The following is an 18,119-nucleotide window of genomic DNA, read 5'->3' as shown; positions in this document are numbered from 1 at the left end:
TTTTTTCCCTCCAGTCTAATGAAGTGAACGAGAGGACTAGGAGTCATTTTCTATTTTAAAATACTCTAAGTATAACTTGTCCTCAACTAAATTGCCCAATAAATGAACATCTTAAGCTTACATTTTCCTGAATAAAAGCTCTCAACAGGAAACAAAACAATATTAAAAATCTAGTTAATACATATAAGCTTAAAGCATTTCTACAGGAAAATAGGGAAAGGACTCATTTTATTTTCAGGAATGAAACATTATTACAGAACTCTGTTCAATCTTAAGTCTAAAGATACAATGACATGGTCATTTAAAGCACATATAGAGTTAAAAAAGCAATCCAGTATACCAGATCCATTAACATAACATTTCTACTGGTTCTGTAGATAGCGAAAATTTCCTATTATACTCACACTGGCCTTTATTACATGTCTTTTTATGAACACAATCATTTCATAGTCCATTTGGTTTGATTTTGGCCAGGAGACCAATAACAAGTGGCTCATTATTCCCAGAAACATCTCCATCCTTAATTCAAATGAAGAGCTCATGTTCCCAAGTACTTAGCATAAAATTATTGAAGATTTCAGAAGCTTGTGACTTTAACTTCTGACTGTGAGGCCTCAGAAAATATTTTATCAAGTTATGCTTCAACCACTAAAACTTTTAAAATTAAAATGCGAGTGATGAAAGAAATAAAAATAAAACCTCAGATCATAGTCAGGTGCCAAAGCTGAATTTTGAAAATCAGAAAATGCCATTAAGTGCAAATACTCTATGTTTACATTATATTTACATACTCCCTTACAGACTACAATTTTTGCCTCCCTCAAGAGCCTACACCCACTTGATTGCTAACTTTCCTCGTTGCTCCTGATCCCTTATGATAATAGTTTTACTAAAACAGTAAATTTCCTCAGTTTTTCCCATCCATACTTCCAGACTCATCTTCTCTTTTTCTCCTTGCTGAACACTGAGTATAACTTAGCAAATAGATGCCTATTGTCTGCCCCTACTTTAAACTCCCTCCAGTGTTTTAATATACTCATAATGCTAATATGCGTATCGACAAAGTATTCCCTATTAGAAATGGACTCCATATTTCCTTCTATGCTAATATGCAGGTCGTTTATCTTCTTTCCATTTTGTGAGACCCAGAATCATTATCTTGATATGTATCTGTGACATGATACCTTAAAAATCATTCAACTTGGCTCACAGCATGTAAAATATGTGTAGGACCCCACCCCATCCCTCATCACATCCCAAACTTGCCCTCTGCCTTAGACAATTTCAACAAATTATAAAAGTTTGAAAAGGAATGACTATGGATTCTCAAAAAAGCATTTAAAGGCAGCCAATAAAATCTATAAAAATGCATCAGGAATCTATGCCACAGAACTGCAGGCTAGAAATCACAAATAAATGTGCTCTTGCCTTTGTCGTAGGTGAGCTTTACGGGCTTTCAACACCTTATCTCGAATCACTTCACTCTTCTCAATGAAGTGCTGAGAGGCCCCCACCTTGCTCAAACGGCTTTCTCCCCCTAAATCCATTTGCAGGCTGTTCAGTCCTTCTATCTGAGCTGAAATCTTTTGTGAGATCCTAAGAAAAGAAAAGCATGCTACTCTACCCCGAAAGTTAACCAACTCAGGGGTTTCATTATGTTTTCACTTGAGCAAAGTGCAGTAAAACAACTCAGGCCTGGGGGACAAGAATAATATCTTATATCTCTTTGATGTGCTCACACAATCTAATACTGTGCCAGCGTGCAGCGTTCAGTCAAAAAGACAAATGGCATATAAACTACTTGAGAGCATAAATCTACAGTGTGTGGCGTTCAGCTATTGCCATGGTCTCAGATGCCACCTGTACCACCGCTGCCACAGAGGGGAAAACCATCAGTTACAAAAATGAAATAAGTATTTACATTTTAAATTTCATGTCAGGAATGCACACTTAACTCACAAATGTGTTCAGAATTTTTCTTTAACAGATTAAAAAATTTCCATACCTTTCCACATAGATGTACATACACCTACACAGCATAGGTTGACCAGATGTAAGCCGGCAGCTCTAGCAGGAAGTAAAAATAAATCATCTCCCACAGTAGAACATCCCCAATAATTTCTGTTTTGAGAGACTTTGTATAAAAGCTAGATGTCTAGTACAAGTTTATCTTGTCTGTAAGGATTCTGTGATGTATTTCATTTTTACAGTGTTGTTGAATGTCTATTCAATAATATCTTTGTGTTAAGATGTCAACCACAAAGGAAGGAAGTTAATAGAACATTCTGTGGGAAACTTTGGTGTGTTGAAAGTCAAGATGTTTGTTCTTCTCAGGGGTCTGGCATTTTCCCCCAAAGAAAACAATTTTTACTGGGTTTAAACAGTGCAGTGGAATTCTGTTACCAGTTAGCCTTGTGTGTGTGTGCTCCATCGCTCAGTCATGCATAACTCTTTGCAATCACATGGACGATAGCCCACCAGGTTCCTCTGACCATGGAATTCTCCAGGCAAGAATACTGGAGTGGGTTGCCATTTCTTCCTCCCGAGGATCTTCGTAAGCCAGGGATTGAATCTGCATCTCTGGCAAATCCTGCACTGGCAAGCAGGTTCTTTACTACTGACCCATGTAGGAAGCCAATCCAGTTAGCCTTGTTGCTGCTGCTGCTAAGTTGCTTCAGTCGTTTCCGACTCTGTGTGACCTCATAGACGGTAGCCCACCAGGCTCCCCCGTCCCTGGGATTCTCCAGGCAAGAACACTGGAGTGGGTTGCCATTTCCTTCTCCAATGCATGAAAGTGAAAAGTGAAAGTGAAGTTGCTCAGTCGTGTCCGACCCTCAGAGACCCCATGGACTGCAGCCCACCAGGCTCCTCCATCCATGGGATTCTCCAGGCAAGAGTACTGGAGTGGAGTGCCATTGCCTTCTCCCCAGTTAGCCTTACTGCACAACAATTTTCTACATGCACACTCTTTCCCCTTTACTCCTGCTGTTACCCTGCTTTTTATCGGCAGAGTTTATCAATGTAAAGAAAATTCCTAATTCAAGTACAGCAATAGTAATGACTATGGCAGTTATTACTTCCTTTCATATCTCATTGAAAATACATTGAATACTCACAACTACATCATTAATAAATATTATTAAAGTTGCAGCGATCTATACTGTGTGGTTTTGATGAGGTCTGGTTTTCTAATGCCGCTAGAGTCATAGGCAGATTTTGACCTTAGATCACTCAATTCTGAGCCAGTGTCCTTGCCTTTGTCTTGTAATTCTAGTACATAAAATTTTACCTATAAAATTTTATAGATAAAATCCCTCTTGAGACAAGTTTTTCATTATCTATCCAAGTACTTTCTTTTATGCATTAAATCATATCCCAGAACATCCCACAACACCAGCTGCAACTTGCATTCTTGTTGCTTCTGTGTCAAAGTGGCCAATTTTTACTTTTGCCCTGATATTTCTGAGTTCTAGTTCACTTCCCTGATATATTTGTAGTTGTTAGCAAGTTTTGTTTTTTTCAAATAGGGTTCCTGACATGTTAATAGGTAACCAACAAACATAATTTACTTAAAGTAAAATTAGAATAAAATAGATTATTTGGAAAATAAAGTGTAGCCTATTTTGGAACCCAAAACTTTCAACATTTAAATAAATATTTTTCCCCTCTATGTACTGCTGCTATCAATTTTGTGGCTTTTGGCTATAATGTTCTGTTGATTTTCATCTAATCCCTATAACAACTATTTTATCTTCCTTGTTATAGGCCATCTGGCCTTTGAATTTTTAGTTATTGTTGCATATTATGAGCCTCACTCAGGATTCCCAGATGACACTTTGCTTTTAGTGCATTCATTTTTCCCCTCAGTAAAATAATTATTTTAACAGGAACAGGTGGATCAAAATTGTGATCTTTATCTTTTGTGCTAAAATTGCATATAAACCTACAGGTGAAAAGCTATGCTACAAATTTCAAAAATCTAGTTAGCTCTAGTTTCTAAATGTTATCCTGTTTTCAGTTCAGTTTAGTTTAGTCGCTCAGTCATGTTCCACTCTGCAGCCCCATGGACTGCAGCACGCCAGGCCTCCCTGTCCATCACCAACTCCCAGAGCTTACTCAAACTCACGTCCGCAGAGTCGGTGATGCCATCCAGCCATCTTATCCTCTGTCGTCCCCTTCTCCTCCTGCCTTCAATCTTTCCCAGCATCAGGGTCTTTTCCAATGAGTCAGTTCTTTGCATCAGGTGCCCAAAGTACTGAAGTTTCAGCTTCAGCATCAGTCCTTCTGATTAATATTCAGGGCTGATTTCCTTCAGGACTGGTCAGTTGGATCTCCTTGCAGTCCAAGGGACTCTCAAGAGTCTTCTCCAACCTACAGTTCTAAAGCATCAATTCTTCAGTGCTCAGCTTTCTTTATAGTCCAACTCTCATATCCATACATGACCACTGGAAAAACCATAGCTTTGACTAGATGGACCTTTGTTGGCAAAGTAATGTCTCTGCTTTTGAATATGTTGTCTAGGTTGGTCATAGCTTTTCTTTCAAGGAGAAAGGGTCTTTTAATGTCATGGCTGCAGTCACCATCTGCAGTGATTTTGGAGCCCCCCAAAATAAAGTCTGTCACTGTTTCCATTGTTTCCCCATCTATTTGCTATGAAGTGATGGGACCAGATGCCATGATCTTAGTTTTCTGAATGTTGAGATTTAAGCCAGCATTTTCACTCTCCTTTTTCGCTTTCATCAAGAGGTTCTTCAGTTTCTCTTCAGTTTCTGCAATAAGGGTGGTATCATCTGAGTATCTGATGTTATTGATATTTTTTACCAGAACTCTTGATCTCAGTTTGTGCTTCATCCAGCCTGGCATTTTGCATCACGTTTTTAGAAGCTTTCTAAGTCTTTCACGCCTTCTCTTTTCCTCTCTCCCTCCCACATTTTTTTTAATCCCCTCCTTCCTTCTTCCTGTCAGTAATATTTATTGAACCTTTATTTTGTACCAATAGCATACTAGATACTGATGATATGGCTGGAATTAAGACAAGCACCCTCATTGGCCTTACGAGCCATTGAGATATGTTGACCTATTTTTAAGCTTTAGGGTCTAATTCGGAAATGTTTTTATATTTCTTATAAACCCATTGGCTTAAAGTAAAGCTAAATGTATCATAACAGTAAAATCCCAATCAGATCATGTTGGACTCCTCCTTTTATTTTTGTAGGATGTGGGCTATATTTTTCCCAGTAATCTCTGTCTCTGCCAGTCATTCTAAATTGGCTGCCATTTCCCTACAGTCTCTGCCATTTCCCTACAGTCTCTGCCATTTCCCTACAGTCTCTGCCATCTTTTTGGTCCAGCAGTGTTTCTGATGCAATTTTTTTTCAGTTTTATTGAAAAATAATTTTCACAGATCATGTATACGTCTAAGACATACAGCATGATGGTTTGATTTTCATATTTTGTGAAATTATTACCGTAGTAGATTCAGCTAATAGCAGTCTTCTCATGTAGATACAATAAAAAGAAAAGGAAGATGAAAAAACTTTTTCCTTGGGATCCATGTTAAGATTTACTCTCTTAACTTTCCTATGTATCATACAGCAGTGTTAGCTAGAGTCATCACGTCATCCATGACATCTCTAGTACTTATTTATCTTATAACTGAAAGTTTGTAACACTTGACCACCTTCCTCCAATGTCCCCTCATGCAACCCACTGGCTCTGAGATTCAGGTTCTACATACACGATGGTCACGAGGGTGAGGAGGGATGCGCAAGGCTATGTCTCTCTACCAGCAGGATGAGAACCTTATTTTTTCATACATAAATGATATCTGATAGCCCAGCCTTGCTCCTAAGGCCTATAACTTCAAGAAATGGGCTCCTTTTATTTGTTTGCTCTTAGGTATGTTTGTGCATGCTATTTTGTGTCCAATTCTCTGGAGCTACATGGACTGTAGTCTGCCAGGCTCCCCTGTCCACAGAATTTTCCAGGCAAGAATACTAAGTGGGCTGTCATTTCCTACCTACTCCAGAGGATCTTCCCAACCTAGGGATCTAACCCGTGTCTCTTGTGTCTCCTGCACTGGCAGATGGATTCCTTACCACTAGCGCCACCTGAGAAGCCCTGCTCCAGGCTAATGGTGTCCTTGATTATATCATTGAAAACACATCTTCCTTCCTTCAACCCGCAAATCATCCTTACTTGCCAGTTTCTGATTTTCTTTGCAATGTAAAAATGGAATGATTATGTGCTTTCTTTCTTTTTGCAAAGGCTGGAAGCCAGAAGAAAGGCGGGAGTTCAAAAAACTGTGGATTGCTTTGGCAAGCCAAGCAGCCAGCTGTTAACTGGAGTTCCATAGGACTAGCCAGGGATGTCAGTGGCTGACTCTGGCATCTGTGTTATGAATGACGTCTTGGGATAAAATTGCCCTTCTAGTGTCTTGGCAGCTTAAGATATCTCAAACTGAGATGAAAACATGGCTCTCACTGCCTCAATGAGTGGCTGGAATATTTTGGACCTACTTAAGCCAGTATGAGATTTATGCACATTCCTGGATTTTCAACCCAGCTTTGAATTGATATTTGACACCCAAGAAGTAGAGACTTACAATGAAAAACATCTTTAATTGGTTCAAAGCTACCAAGTTCCATTGCAGGTGAAGAAAAGAGTATTTTTAGAGGTTTGTTCTGATCTTTCATCTGCTTGTGACTGCTTTTCCTAATCAAAAGTAGCAACGTAAGAGTCTTTCTTGTTTGCTGTTTGAAACAGAGTACTAATCTTTAGAGGCAAGCAGAAGGAAATTACTCTTTTCACTGGCAATAGCTGTTTAAATTTCAAAGATTATATTAAAAGATGTGTTATTCTGTTTACACATTCTAATCCTTTCCAGTAGCAGCTTGGATATTATACCACAGGGTTTGGTTTTTTTTAAACGGAGATGTAGACTCAGGATGCTCAGTTCATAAGATGTGGAAACAATGATTGCTATTAGGACACGTCTGAAAGCGGGGCAGGAGATGAATAGGTAAATTAAGCCACCATATGCCCAGTCAATTAGGTAAAACCCTGGCACATCAGAAAATGCTTATCTGATTTAAATAGGAAATGTTTCACCCAAGAAAGCAAAGAAATGAAAATAGAAATTAAATCATATATTGCTGACTAGTTACAGCTCAAATGCTTTACAACTATGGCATTAAAAACATTATTTTAGGAAAAGCAAACTGTTGACAATTCAGAAAAGTTCTTTTACATCGAGGGCTTGTTGAAAACCTCATTCACACACACATATGTATGGATGTGGCAGAGAAGGCAGTGGCACCCCACTCCAGTACTGTTGCTTGGCAAATCCCATGGATGGAGGAGCCTGGAAGGCTGCAGTCCATGGGGTCGCTGAGGGTCAGACACGATTGAGAGACTTCACTTCCACTTTTCACTTTCATGCACTGGAGAAGGAAATGGCAACCCACTCCAGTGTTCTTGCCTGGAGAATCCCAGGGACGGGGGAGCCTGGTGGGCTGCTGTCTATGGGGTCGCACAGAGTCGGACACGACTGAAGCGACTTAGCAGCAGCAGCAGCAGCATGTGTACATAATTATATACGTACAAATATACTTCATTGCTAAAGTATAAACTTCTAGAAGGAATAGAGAATATGTTTGGAAAGACCATGATAAAATGAAGAGTGAGTGCCTTCTACATATTCTACATTTGTAGTTAAAATTGTATATCTTAAGGAAAACAGTTAAAAGATGATTTTTTTAGTCAGGAAAACCCTGTAGATTTTCTCTCAGACATCAGTTTTATGTGGAAAGGAAAACAGCATTTAAAGATTTTAAAATATTTGTTGTTTATATACACCATTGTTTTGCTGTTGTTTAGTTGCTGAGTCGTGTCCAACTCTTTTGTGATCCCATGGATGGTAGCCCATCAGGCTCCTCTCTCTAATGGGATTTCCCAGGCAAGAATACTGGAGTGGGTTGCCATTTACTTCTCCAGGGGATCTTCCTGACCCAGGGATTGAACACATGTCCCCTGTATTGGCAAGCAGATTCTTTACCACTGAGCCACCAGGGAAGTCCAACTATATATACACTCACACACCATATATGTACAAACATATACCATATATATATTCCTCATATTTTTCATTTATTCTCAAAATTTTCTTGTAATAAGTAAACAAATGTGATTGAAGTTTTATCTACAGGAAAGACAGCTTAGGTGCACTGCAAGGCCTACTCTTATGACAGATGATTTCTGTGTAGTAGTAAGATGACTCATCACACCTTGGTTGTTTATTTAGGAATGAGAAGTACAGGACTTACATATGTCTGTCTATTCCAGACAGAATTGAGCAAACATTTCAGTAATGTCTTTGTCGGATAATCTGCACTGTCAACTGTGCAGTCCGGGCTGTGTAGGCACACTGGCTAGTGATAAGGAAAGGAAGACAGAAATGCAGGGATCCACTTGAGATCACACCCTTTCAACTGGTAGTATAAACTCTGCTCTCCTGCGTTATCCACAAACCACACTTGATTACGTGCAAACGCCCTCTGACCAGCTGTACTTTACATACAATGGGATTAATAGAGGGCAAATTCATAACCCCAATTATAACACTGGCTTAAGTGTCAGTCTGACTAATAAAATTTTCTAAACTGCTAACTTAAAATACTAAGGAATAAATTTTTATGTTTTACATTTATATGACATATCACAAACACTCATTTTCATGTTTTATTGTGTTGTATGAGACTCTTAAATATCATAATGCTGCTGCTGCTGCTAAGTCATTTCAGTCGTGTCCGACTCTGTGCGACCCCATAGACGGCAGCCCACCAGGCCCCTCCGTCCCTGGGATTCTCCAGGCTAGAACACTGGAGTGGGTTGCCACCTCCTTCTTCAATGCAGGAAAGTGAAAAGTGAAAGTGAAGTCGCTCAGTCGTGTCTGACTCCTAGCGACCCTATGGACTGCAGCCCACCAGGCTCCTCCATCCATGGGATTTTCCAGGCAAGAGTACTGGAGTGGGGTGCCATTGCCTTCTCCAAATATCATAATAGTATGGTATTAATTTTTAATCATTTTCAAACAAGTGTTGAAATATCTTTAAACAGTCAAGATGGATGCTCAAAGATTAGCCATTCTAATATATGTATATATAATGTTCATATCAATTTTAATATGAGCTAAAGGGTATATGCAGGTCAGGAAGCAACAGTTAGGACTGGACATGGAACAACAGACTGGTTCCAAATAGGAAAAGGAGTACGTCAAGGCTGTATATTGTCACCCTGCTTATTTAACTTATATACAGAGTACATTATGAGAAATGCTGGGCTGGAAGAAGCACAAGCTGAAATCAAGATTGCCAGGAGAAACATCAATAACCTCAGATATACAGATGACACCACCCTTATGGCAGAAAGTGAGGAGGAACTAAAAAGCCTCTTGATGAAAGTGAAAGAGGAGAGTGGAAAAAGTTGGCTTAAAGCTCAACATTCAGAAAACAAAGATCATGGCATCTGGTCCCATCACTTCATAGGAAATAGATGGGGAAACAGTGGAAACAGTGTCAGACTTTATTTTTTGGGGCTCCAAAATCACTGCAGATGGTGACTGCAGCCATGAAATTAAAAGACACTCCTTGGAAGGAAAGTTATAACCAACCTAAATAGCATATTAAAAAGCAGAGACATTACTTTGCCAACAATGGTTTGTCTAGTCAAGGCTATGGTTTTTCCAGTGGTCATGTATGGATGTGAGAGTTGGACTGTGAAGAAAGCTGAGCACTGAAGAATTGATGCTTTTGAACTGTGGTGTTGGAGAAGACTCTTGAGAGTCCCTTGGACTGCAAGAAGATCCAACCAGTCCATTCTAAATGAGATCAGGCCTGGGTGTTCTTTGGGAGGACTGATGCTAAAGCTGAAACTCCAGTACTTTGGCCACCTCATGAGAAGAGTTGACTCATTGGAAAAGACCCTGATGCTGGGAGGGATTGAGGGCAGGAGGAGAAGTGAACGACAGAGGATGAGATGGCTGGATGGCATCACCGACTCGATGGACATGAATTTGAGTGAACTCCGGGAGTTGGTGATGGACAGGGAGGCCTGGCGTGCTGCGATTCATGGGGTTGCAAAGAGTTGGACACAACTGAGTGACTGAACTGAACTGAACTGAACTCAAAGGTGTTTTGCAGTTTGGAAGAAAGCCCTAATCTTTGGAGGCAGACAGAAAGTTGCCATTTTCTTTAGCAATTTTATGTATATTTGATGTTTGCATTAGTAATTTTTATATGTTAACTTGTCTCCCAGATTAAAAATATATCATACTTGCCAGTTTTCATTCAGTTCAGTCACTCAGTCATGTCCGACCCTTTGCGACCCCATGAATCGCAGCACGCCAGGCCTCCCTGTCCATCACCAACTCCCAGAGTTCACTCAAACTCATGTCCATCGAGTCGGTGATGCCATCCAGCCATCTTATCCTCTGTCGTCCCCTTCTCCTCCTGCCCTCAATCCCTCCCAGCATCAGGGTCTTTTCCAATGAGTCAACTCTTTGCATGAGGTGGCCAAAGTATTGGAGTTTTCATTAATCTCCTTCAAATTCCATCATGACTGCAGAATTCTAATGAAGATGCATATTCAATTGTCTTTTCCAATAACCAAAATGTCATTTCATTTTTGGATATAAAACAAGGAAAATCTACTTTCAGGGTTAGAAAATATCTTGACCTAGAGAGTAAACTTTCTCAAGTACATAGGGTAAGAAACAAAGTCAGAAGTGGTCCCTAGGGATGTTTATATTAGATGAAAAGATTTCATTAGAAAGACCGGCAAGTTTCAGCAATTTAGAATTTTCCCACAATCTCAACATAGAAGCACATTCCAAAGATACATGTGTATATATATTTTTTTTTTAATCAAATAATGAGATTTGTACATCCATGTTAAAAATAGTTCACCCAGTTTTCCAATTGGATTGTTATTTCCATCCTCACCACAAGTGAATTTAGACACACTGGAGTGGAATATTTCAAATTAGAGTTAATAGCAAAGAAGTAATAGATGATTTCATTATGTTTTAAATAATGGAAGAATGACTTTCCCTATATTCACTACTGATAAAGAAAAAACTTCTGCACAAATGCCCTTACAAATGAAATACCTTAAATGATGAGATCTAATCACCCCATTCTCTCTCTGTTGGTCTTAACATATTGCAGAGCTGACATTCCAGATGCCAGCTGGCAGCCCAATTTAAAGACGCAGCAGCCTAAAGAAGTGTACAAAAGAGCTTATAAGCTAACTCCATGCTGCATGTCATGAAATCCACCTGCCATCTCATGAGCAATCACAAAGCACACAATGCAATGAAAGAATTAATTAGGAACCTAGATGAAACTCCTGTGGCACTGGGGCTAGCTTCCCTTTTAACCCTATTTGTTGTCATACCAGTAATATGCTGTTTGTGCTTTCAGACTGCATCATAAATTCATTTGAGGGTTTTCTGAATATATTCATATCCTTCAATAAGATGAACAATTGAAAAAGTTATTGTCTAAGAATGCATTTGATAGAAAATTTTACTGTTGGTCTTTCATCAAAACACCTTTGCATTTTCAAAGTCATTGTTTGGAGCAGTCAGTTAAATATCTGGGTTTTATATAGGCTTCTCGCTTTTGGGTTGTCCAAGGGAAGTGTGGCTACAGGATCCTACTGCTTTGAAATCAACAGAAGCAAGGAAATATAAAGGTAATTTAAATAAAACTATTGCTCAGCGATGCTCAGCAGACATAAATGAATATATTTTTTAGAAGCTGTGAATACTTTATCACAACCATTGTTCTTTTTAATGTGTTTCAGAGGCATTGCAGGTACTATAATTCCAAATGATTTCCACTTAAAGTCCTCACCAGATATGGTTTGCAGTTAAACTAAAATCCCCAAGAAAAGGTCAAGATGAACACAATCACTACTACACTGGAGCACAGAATAATAAAGGCTGTAGAGGTACAGTTTATAAGCATGTAAGTTGCATATACATGCCCCAAGAAGTTCAAGTATTTAGAGCTTATTATTAGATTTATTAGATAATCATATTTTTTAAAACATCTCTTCCTTCTGATTTTCTGATTGCCCAACTTTGAGATATTTAATTACTCATCAACAGAGACAGTTTGATACTTCTGTAGTCTTCATCATCTGATAGTAGATCTATATATTTATATTGGTTCCAATGGTCAAAATTCTATTTTTGAGGCATTTAAAGGTTCAAGTCAATCTGGAAGCACTATTTGTTTGTCTATTCATTTGTTCATGAGGAACGGCACAGAAGAGTGCTTAAAGGTGAGAGCATTTATTTGTTCAAATCTAGCTGTATCACTTCGCTTCAGATCATCATCATAAAAATGAAAACAATTACAGAATCTCCCACTCAAGGTATATAATAAATTAAATGAGAATTCCATTTAGGTAATACTCAATTATAGAGAAAAGCCCTCAAAAATTATCACTTTTATTTATAAAACCCTTGTTTTAAACTTATTACAGAATGGAATTATGTTAGAAGTTGGGGAAAAAATTATGTATGATATAGGACTCCACTCAAAAAATATAGCCTAGTTGAGGAAACAAATAATCTTAAAAGGACTTGATGGGAAGACCCAGGAAAAACAACTGTTTTCAGTATAGGAGAAAACCATGAAGTCACAGATCCCCTGATCCCAGGGGTCCCAAGAAGTCCAAACTTTCCGGTACACTTAATTGCATTTTGCAAAGCCTCTAAGCCAGTGAAATCATCAGTCACAAAACCTAAGGACATGATCGCATTGGTCAAGTCCTATGTTAAGATAAAACATGGACAAACCAACTATAACAGGACCAGAGAAACAGGGACCAGTGAAAAGTTGATGAAACCTGTCCACCATGTTGGAACAAGCACTCTGTCTTGGTAATTTTGGGGGTTAATGTTTAGGAAGGGATTGATTAGAACACTGTGGTAGAGAGGGAGAGAGAGTGTATAAACGATAACTATTTCTTGCTTTTTCTTGGCCTTTTGGTTCAGCACAAAACTCAAGTCTTTTAAAAGTCAGAAAGTTTAACTTGCTGTGTTACATTTACATAATATCTTGTGGATAAAGAATATTTGCAACAGCTCAGACAATACCTGAAAATGATACCACTACAGTTTCTAAGGCTGAATCTATTCTTTATACAGAACATCCATAAAGCCTGATACGACATTCATTTTCATTTTACAAACAGCTCTTCTAAAATATATTTAAATAGCATTCTGCCTGAAGACAGTGACTGAGGCACTTTGGAGATCCTATAAATTATTCCTCACTAGTAAAGGAGTCGTGAGGGAAAGCAAAAATAAATATCAAGGGGAATTTCATAAGACTTCAAATGCCATATGGGAACAGGGTAAGAGAAGCAGGTATTTATATGCAACATGAAAGACCTAAAAGAAATAGCTTTGAGGAAAGCTTTTTGGCACAAAATTTTATCTGTATGGACAGTAAAGAAGAATCAGCCACATCCAGCATTCTAGTTCAGTCTTTGCTAAAGGACTAAAACAAAATCCTACTGCGGCACATATGCTCTTAAGGAACAGCTTAAATTAACATTACTTATGTTCTTAGAACTTTTTAAAAAGATATTTTAGAGTGAGAACCAAAATATACCATGTTTCTTAAGTAGGGGTTAGAGGAGGATGGAGGCTTTGGCACATGTAAATTTAAGTTTAAAGTGAAATGATCACATTGACAGTGTTGATGGGCATTTGGGGAAAAAATATATATGGTTGACAGGTGGCTAATTGTGAGAATAAGCTATTTCTGTAATTGGTTGAAGAAAACAAAAAAAAAAGGGATGTTAAGGTTTGGAAAAGTCATGGGTGTAGAGCACAACAGAAAGGTAAGAATCAGCCATTTTCTCCTAATTCCAAATATCAAATGCGATTTAAGAAAGAAAGGTGTTTCTGGAGGAGGCTGGGAGTCAAGGTGGCTCTCTGGTGAATTCACCACTGTGCAGGGCTTCAGGCTCAGAAAGCCAGATTTTTTCAGCACCAAAAGAAGAGTCTATATACAGATGAATCAAGTTTATAGAAATTAATTTCTGACAATCAAAACCCCTGAACAAAGCAATTAGCAATTTGTCAGGAAGAAGTAGTGACAAGCATCTGATAATATGTTTACCCTCACAAGTCATCAACAAATTAATATTAAAACCAAGTTGGTCTTCGTTTTGCACATTTTAAAAAATATAAGTAACGTTAAAGCCAAATGGTCATTAAGTATGTCAGGAAATGAGCGTTCCCAGCTACTCTTTTTGGATACATAAATGAATACAAATATTCTATAGTGAAATTTAATGAAACCACAAAATCCTTCCACAAATATTTATAGGCCTAAATCTTCGGTAAGTTATCTTATTAAATTAGTTGGAAAGTATATAAAGCTATATATATATAGAGAGAGAGAGAGAGAGAGAGAGAGACGCTCTTCAAAATGTTGAAGAAAAGAAATGGAAACAACCTAAACTTGAAAACACTGGTTTCAGAATAATCTCAGGAAAGTAGAACTGGGAGAACTCTAATGTTTTAATAGGAACCTCAATTTATTTTAACTACTCTGGAAGGAGATTTACTTTATGAACAAAATGCAGATGGTCTGCCAGGGAGAGAGAGAAAAAGGAGATACATTATTCTATCCAAGACCCTTGGCTAAAGACAGCAAAGTTGAACATTATGACTATGTCTGAAATATCAATTGAGGGAAGACAGTCTCAGAAAATCTATCTGAGAGTCACTGGGGGCTTCCCAGTGGCTTAGTAGTAAAGAGTTAACCTGCAATACAAGATATGCAGGTTTGATCCCTGGGTCAGGAAGATCCTGTGGAGTAGGAAACAGCAACCTACTCCAGTATTCTTGCCTGGAAAATCCTATAGACAGAGGAACCTGGTGGGCTGCAGGCAGTCCATAGAGTTGCAAAGAGTCAGACACAACTGAGTGACTGAGCATGCACTTATTAATATCATCTTATATTTGTGTTCTAATCACATGTCTACCAGAAAAGTTCCTGAAAATACAGTCTGTTTTTTTAATAGAAAGAGATTGTGTGAACTTGCTTTCCTGAGAATTATGGTCTACTAGCTAGTTTTGGACTTATCTTTGAAATCTAATTAAATGATACTATTTTTTATTAAGCTATCTTTGTTTTGACTTCTAAAATTTTTAATTGCTTTTAATTTTAGAATAGTTTTAGATTAACAGAAAAGTTACTATACTAGTACAGTCCCCATATGTCTCTTACACTCAATTTCTCCTATTTTAAATATATTACCTATTATGAATATATTTGGAGAAGGCAATGGCACCCCACCCCAGTACTCTTGCCTGGAAAATCCCATGGACGGAGGAGCCTGGAAGGCTGCAGTCCATGGGATCACTGAGAGTCGGATACAACTGAGCGTCTTCACTTTCACTTTTCACTTTCATGCATTGGAGAAGGAAATGGCAACCCACTCCAGTGTTCTTGCCTGGAGAATCCCAGGGACAGGGGAGCCTCATGGGCTGCCATCTATGGGGTCACACAGAGTCGGACATGACTGAAGCGATTTAGCAGCATGAATACATTACATTACTATCTTATACTACTATAGTGCATATGTCACAACTAAGGAATCAACATTTCACGTTAGTATTAACTACACACTTTTTTCATGCTTTGACTTCTTCATTAAATTTATTTAAGAAAAAAATGACGTCTTTAATCTGTCCATGTTATTTGGTTTATATGTCTTAATACGATTTTCCCTTGTGGCTCCGCTGGTAAAAGATCTGCCTCCAATGCTGGAAACCTGGGTTCCATCTCCTGGAGAAGGGAAAGGCTATACACTCCAGTATTCTGGCCTGGAGAATTCCATGGACTATAGAGTCCATGGGATCACAAAAGTTAGACACAACTGAATGACTTTCACTTCACTTCACTTCATATCTTAATATAAAATTTTAGTAAATATTCATTCTGTCAAAAAAAGCTCAAAAGTTTTTATTTCTTAAAATATGCATAAATCTATACACCAAGTAACTCTATATTGTAATAATTAAAAACTTTTGCAAATCTCTGCAGAGAGAAATAACGAAAGTGAAAGTCACTCAGTTGTGTCTGATTCTTTGCAACCCCATGGACTGTAGCCAACCAGGCTCCTCTGTCCATGGTATTCTCCAGGCAAGAATACTGGAGTGGGTTGCCAGTCCCTTCTCCAGGGGATCTTCCTGACCCAAGGATCAAACCCAGGTCTCCTGAATTGCAGGTGGATTCTTTACCATCTGAGCCTCCAGGGAACTCTGAGATAAACAATTCTGCTCTGCAAGTCAGGCAATGATTAAAAAAAAATAATTTTAATAAAATAAATTTTACTTTAAAAATTGGTTCACAGAATAGTGGGAGCTACAAGATTAAAATTCAGAGAGCAGGCTGGCATGACTTAGCAGGAGTTGACTTCAAAGTCTTGAGGCAGAATTTTTTTCCTCTGGGAAACTGAATTTTTGTTCTTAAGATCTTCAGCTGATTGGATTAGATCTACCCACTCATTTGAGGGCAATCCCCTTTACTTACATCAACTGATTACAAATGTTAACCACACCTATACAAAATATAGGCTTCCCTGGTGGCTCAATTTGTAAAGAATCCGCCTGCAATCCAGGAGACCCAGGTTCGACTCCTGTGTTGGGAAGATCCCCTGGAAAAAGGGAAGCAACCCACTCCAGTACTGTGGCCTGGACTCATCTGAGGTTAGGGGCAACAGCCGAGAGGAGCTGCCCCACATCCGAGGTCAGGGGCAGCGGCCTATAGGAGCTACCCCACGTACAAGGAGCGGCGGCCGCCTGGGCTCAGGAGAGCCGAGAGGAGCTACTCCATGTTCAAGGTCAGGAGGGGCAGCTGTGAGGAGATACCACTCCAAGGTAAGGAGCAGCGGCTGCGCTTTGCTGGAGGAGCCGTGAACAGATACCCCACGTCCAAGGTAAGAGAAACCCAAGTAAGACAGTAGGTATTGCAAGAGGGCATCAGAGGGCAGACACACTGAAACCATAATCACAGAAAATGAGTCAATCTGATCACATGGACCACAGCCTTGTCTAACTCAATGAAACTAAGCCATGCTCTGTGGGGCCACCCAAGACGGGCAGGTCATGGTGGAGAGGTCTGACAGAATGTGGTCCGCTGGAGAAGGGAATGGCAAACCACTTCAGTATTCTTGCCTTGAGAACCCCATGAACAGTATGAAAAGGCAAAATGATAGGATACTGACCCCAGGTCAGTAGGTGCCCAATATGCTACTGGAGATCAGTGGAGAAATAACTCCAGAAAGAATGAAGGGATGGAGCCAAAGCAAAAACAATACCCAGATGTGGATGTGACTGGTGATAGAAGCAAGGTCTGACACTGTAAAGAGCAATATTGCATAGGAACCTGGAATGTTAGGTCCATGAATCAAGGCAAATTGGAAGTGGTCAAACAGGAGATGGCAAGAGTGAACATCGACATCCTAGGAATCAGCAAACTAAAATGGACTGGAATGGGTGACTTTAACTCAGATGACCATTATATCTACTACTGTGGGCAGAAATCCCTTAAAAGAGATGGAGTAGCCATCATGGTCAACAAAAGAGTCCAAAATGCAGTACTTGGATGCAATCTCAAAAACCACAGAATCATCTCTGTTCATTTCCAAGGCAAACCATGGTAATTACCATTATCATGGTAATCCAAGACTATGCCCCGAGCAGTAACGCTGAAGAAGTTGAATTTGAACGGTTCTATGAAGACCTACAAAACCTTTTAGAACTAACAGCCAAAAAAGATGTCCTTTTCATTATAGGGGACTGGAATGCAAAAGTAGGAAGTCAAGAAACACCTGGAGTAACAGGCAAATTTGGCCTTGGAATACGGAATGGAGCAGGGCAAAGGCTAATAGAGTTTTGCCAAGAGAATGCACTGGTCATAGCAAACACCCTCTTCCAACAACACAAGAGAAGACTCTACACATGGACATCACCAGATGGTCAACACTGAAATCAGATTGATTATATTCTTTGCAGCCAAAGATGG

The 18,119-nt window shown here is 39.0% G+C and overlaps 1 pseudogene; it reads right to left on the bottom strand.

Annotated features, from left to right (window-relative positions):
• LOC104985277 overlaps positions 1-18,119 on the bottom strand; it is a 68,556-nt pseudogene that overhangs the window by 13,949 nt on the left and 36,488 nt on the right.

The sequence above is a fragment of the Bison bison genome, unplaced genomic scaffold, assembly GCF_000754665.1.
Source record: "Bison bison bison isolate TAMUID 2011002044 unplaced genomic scaffold, Bison_UMD1.0 scf7180017864041, whole genome shotgun sequence".
NCBI lineage: Eukaryota > Metazoa > Chordata > Mammalia > Artiodactyla > Bovidae > Bison > Bison bison.
This window is presented reverse-complemented; position numbering and strand designations above follow the sequence as displayed.